The 5,195-nt window shown below is 41.4% G+C and overlaps 1 long non-coding RNA gene across 1 annotated transcript; it reads left to right on the top strand.

Moving 5' to 3' along the window:
- The first annotated feature begins 3,102 nt into the window (after positions 1–3,102).
- On the top strand, positions 3,103–4,568 carry LOC125940759 (uncharacterized). The gene is made up of 2 exons (XR_007463965.1): positions 3,103–3,296; positions 4,402–4,568. It is a non-coding gene; the product is annotated as an uncharacterized LOC125940759 (long non-coding RNA).
- The last annotated feature ends 627 nt before the right edge of the window (positions 4,569–5,195 follow it).

The following is a 5,195-nucleotide window of genomic DNA, read 5'->3' on the forward strand; positions in this document are numbered from 1 at the left end:
AACCATTTAACATAACCACCAAATTTTAAAATTTAAAACAGAAATAAATGAAACGAAAGCTTCGCCATGGTCTTCCATCTTCAGATCGTGGAAGGTATATATATATATATATATATATATATATATATATATATATTAAGTGACAAGAATGATTAGAAAATAATTAGAAATTCAGAGCCCTATATATATATATATATATATATATATATATATATATATATATATGGCTCTGAATTTCTAATTATTTTCTAATCATTCTTGTCACTTAATTCAATTTGTAACTAAACATATGCTCTGATGTCATATGTATCACCAACATTTAGCAGAACCATCGATGTCAGTCTCATTTTAACAGTGGAGTTGTTTAAACCGAGCGTTAGTCCGTAACGTGCGAACAGAATCTGGGCCGATCCTGGCGGTAGTGCAGAAAGGGTCCAAGTGCAAGGGCACATATTCCTGTGAACTAGCGATTCGAACCTGCGCCTGTCTAAGTGTATACCTAAGCATGGTTGGGACTTCTTAGGCTTAGTCTGTCATCGACAGCCAATCAATAGCTAATCGATAATTGATCAATAATCAATAAATTTCGGAAAATGCTGGGGATGACTTGGTTGTGCTTAGCTAGCCCAAATGCGTTGCCGATACCTTGCGGTAGCCAATCAATAGCTAATTGATGAATAATCAATAAATTCCGGAAAATGCTGGGGCTGGCTTGATAGTGCCTTTAGCCTATCCCAAATACGTGGCCAATACCTTGCGATAGCCAATCAATAGCTAATCGATAATCGATCAATAATCAATAAATTCTGGAAATGACTTGGTAGTGCCTATATTCCTTATAAATATGACTATTGAAATGTTGTTGGCATATTGTTGAGGAATTGTTGACACAATATCCTTTCAATAATGCCTCAATAGTTATTGAACATACACAACAATACCTCAACAATGAAGTTGTTGAGCGCTTCACAACAGTAAAGTTATTGACTAATTGTTGACATATTGTTGAATAATGTTGAGTATTATTGAGAATTGTTGAGCAATATTGACATTGAATATATATCTGAAACACACACACGTAGACGTGTGTGTGTTTTACACATATATATTGTTTTATTATTCACTTAATCACCACTAAATATATAGAGTGTCACATAACTTGAACCATTGGCCTATCTCTCGAGTCGTAACTGGAGGAGCTTGTGGCAAGACGATGCTGTCGCAGGCATTCAGCTTTGTTTGCCCTAAATTCATGTCGGCGGCTCTTCGCTGACGTTTCGCCTGGGCTTCGGAAGCCGACGTCACGCTAGAATCAGCATGCTATATAGAATCGGACTACAAGCTTCGCTTAATACGTAAGCGAATTAAGGCAGATACAGGGGCACACAAAGTGGGCCGATCCTGGTGATAGTGCAAAAAGGGTCCAAGATCAATAGCACCCCTTTCATGTGGGCCGATCCTGGAGGCAGTGCAGAAAGGGTCCAAGCTCAATGGCAAATATCCCTTTTGCCATTGAGCTTCGGACGACAAACTTAATCGGACGACAAGCTTAATTCGCTTAATACGTAAGTGAAGGCAGATACAGGGGCACATAAAGTGGGCCGATCCTGGTGATAGTGCAAAAAGGGTCCAAGATCAACAGCACCCCTTTCATGTGGGCCGATCCTGTAGGCAGTGCAGAAAGGGTCCATGCAAGCTCGATGGCACATATCCCTTGTGGACAAGATTCGCTTAGGTAAGCGAAGCTTGTCCGCGATTCTAGCATGCTGATTCTAGCGTGACGGCTTCCGAAGCCCAGGCAAAACGTCAGCGAAGAGCTGCCGACCGTGCATTTAGGGCAAACGAAGCTGAACGCCTGCGACAGCGTCGTCCAATTGCCACAATTAAGCTTCCCCAGTTACGACTCGAGAGATAGCTGGGCCGGCCTTATTTGGTTCAAGTTATGTGACACTCTATATATTTAGTGGTGATTAAGTGAACAATAAAACAATATATATGTGTAAAACACACACACGTCTACGTGTGTGTGTTTCAGACATATAGTCAATGTCAATATTGCTCAACAATTCTCAGTAATACTCAACATTATTCAACAATATGTCAACAACAATTAGTCAATGACTTTACTGTTGTGAAGCGCTCAACAATATGTCAACAACAATTAGTCAATGACTTTACTGTTGTGAAGCGCTCAACAACTTTATTGTTGAGGTATTGTTGTGTACGTTCAATAACTATTGAGACATTATTGAAAGAATATTGTGTCAACAATTCCTCAACAATATGCCAACAACATTTCAATACTCATTTTTATAAGGGTTTCTCCGCAAAGTTTTGGGAATTGATATCTCGAAACTGGTGTCATCCCGAGAATTCGTTCCAAGTGGATCCGCCTTGTGAACTCCACGGCTACAATTTGTAAATTGCAATATGGGCCATCGGATAATTAGTTAAAAACTTAATTAGTGCATTTTTGTTGATTAGTCGATTATGCATTTATATTTTTTCTGCAAGTAATGTCCGCCTCTTCGAGTAGACCAGCTCATTAACTAGAATTGGGCTATCTGCCACAGTCAACCTTAAACAAATTTTGAAAGTGTTCGCTGAAACACCCTGTATATGGAATATGAACTTGAACGGTAGTCACTGACCTCTTCATTGGCGCCATATAATAACAAGGCTGTTGGGCGAGAACGTTCGTTTTACTGGGCCAATGGCCGAACATAAAAGTAACAAAGGGAGCCAACAAGACAATCTTAGACTTTTGAATTAACGCAGGCCTAGATTCAGGAATGCGAACGGGCCCTTTGGACACGCACGTGCACACTCCTATAATCGCATCCTATAATGTTTATCCTCATAATCACTCTTCGTATCCCTCTTTTACTCCTGTTCCCATTCCTTTTGAGCAGAGTAGCAGTCCAAATTACCTCAGGCTAATCCCGGCGTTTTCTCAATAAATTCTCGCAGTCCCGCGCTGTATAACCTCTATTATATTTGATGCATTCTAGAACAGAGCTGTCGACGTCGAAATCGTCGAAGTGTGGTGTTTTTTTTTAGAAGTGGTAAGGTGCCTTTGTAGTTGGCTAAAACTCGTTGGTAGGCTAGTGATTTTGATTAGGCCGTGACTGCTGCGACCCGGTCGCAGCAAACAAAAGGTGCCCAAAACGTTTGGTGCGACCCATGACGTCACGTCCGCTATAACCCATGATGTCACGTCCGTTTATTTTCATGGCGGCTGTTTTTCGGGGCCGGTCGCGTTGTGAAGCGGTCCGTATTCCGTGCCTTCTTACAGAGTAAGTAATCCATTTTTCCACTCTATCTGCATGTAATAAAAGGTTGGGGCTGTCAGCTGCTTGATGTGTTGCCGTTAGTTATCTTGCGCGCATATTTTGCCTCGTGGCCGCGTCAAATTGCAGCCGGCCCATGGAATGGGCCGTGGCATCCCATATAAAGCTATAAAGCTGATCCTCCGTCAGGATCGTTAGTACGTGTACAGAACCATCCAGTAGTGTGGTTCAGTGAATGATGCGTGAAAAAACGAGGACGCAAAAAAATCCTGGCATGGTGAGCTGTTCCGCCAGATTGTGTTGAATCGCGTTTTTGCGCGAGATGGTCGAACAGCTTTGCTGCTGCTTTTCTACAGCTTTGCTGCATTTCATTTAATCACCACCTGCATTCTTTTTAATAAGACAAATGGCATTACTGCGCGAAAGAGCGTCTCGGAAGTTTCCCAACAAAAGCCAATGCCGCCGTGCCTGTTGCATGCACGCTTACCAGCTACACGCTGTCCTGATGCCGTTGGAACGATTATGACGCAGTATCAGCCTGCTACTGCGGGCTGCAGGATCACGGTGACAATACAATTAAAATAACTAAAGAAATTAATGCAGTAAGTGTGGTGTTCAAACGTTGCCAAGCGTGATAAGCGGACCTGCCTCGTAAGATGCGTTGAATGAATCGGCTTTCTAAAGTCAGCTTCGCCGCAGTAGACGTGTTACGCGGTGAAGCTTACCCAAAAATTATTGCAGTGAAGCATACCAAAAGTGAAAAGGGGCCGTTATCACGGGACATGTATATGTTCCTTAACTATGTACGCGCGCACTCGCCTTCGCCCATCACATTACGCGCGTCTCTTACATCTTTTACATCTTTTTGTGTGTGAAAAGGTGAAAGATACACAAAATGGGATAGAACACGTGCACTTTCATCTTTTCTCACAACAACAACAACAACAACAAAAAACGTCGGAGGAATAAGGTTCCTTCACTGTGCCATAGAAACTATATGTTTGCTCTCAAATGTAATTCTGATTCGTTGGATTTGTTCTTGTGCTGTTTTTCTTGAGTGTGCTTTACTTTTTACACGTCAACGTTTCAAACTCGTTTTTATTTTTGACAGACTGAACATCCCACGTCTTGGTTTGACTTCCTGGTACAGGATACTTGCAGTTGGCATGGAGTGGTGAAGCAGCATGGTGTACTTTTATTAAAAGCACAGATTTCACCAGTATAGAAGCAGTTCATCAAAAAAAAACATGTGTGCTGAAAATAAAGTGTTCCTACCCAGATTCCTCAGTGTCTAATTATGCTTGTATCCCTGTGTTCTCTTCAGCAAAACCACTTATATGGGGAATTGATTGTGATAAGTGCTTCTGAGAGTTTTCAGGAAGAGCTTTGGACCCTTTTTACTGGTGCACAGGTAAGATGTGCACATGCTGTAAAATTGAAACACCAGGTGGAGTAGCAAACACCAATGCTTGATGTGGCATTTGTCGGGCTTGTGTGTCTGCACATTTTCCATACAACAATATACTCTAGGACAGCATGCTAGCACTACAAAGCACCCATCTTTTATGTTACGTATAAATTACTGCAAGCTCTTTAAAGGTGGTCACAAGAGAAATGCTGGCTTTAATTCAAAACTAAAGGTGAAGGAAGCTGTGCAAATGTATTGAGAAATTATGCAATCTGTGCCGTTTACTCAGTTAAGGTAACGTCCAAACGTGCCATAAGGCCTTGATAGCTGAAACCTGAGTAACAACTGGTAATGCAATTAAAGAATCTTGTTACACCTCTAAAAATGAGGCAGTGAAATGAAATTAGTGTCACAATTCCTTTTTGTTAGGACTTCGTTTGGGTTGAATATACTGATTGTAACAACACAAAGTGGAGGGGGTGATGCACATTAGAGAA

This window comes from Dermacentor silvarum, chromosome 10, assembly GCF_013339745.2.
Source record: "Dermacentor silvarum isolate Dsil-2018 chromosome 10, BIME_Dsil_1.4, whole genome shotgun sequence".
Lineage (NCBI taxonomy): Eukaryota > Metazoa > Arthropoda > Arachnida > Ixodida > Ixodidae > Dermacentor > Dermacentor silvarum.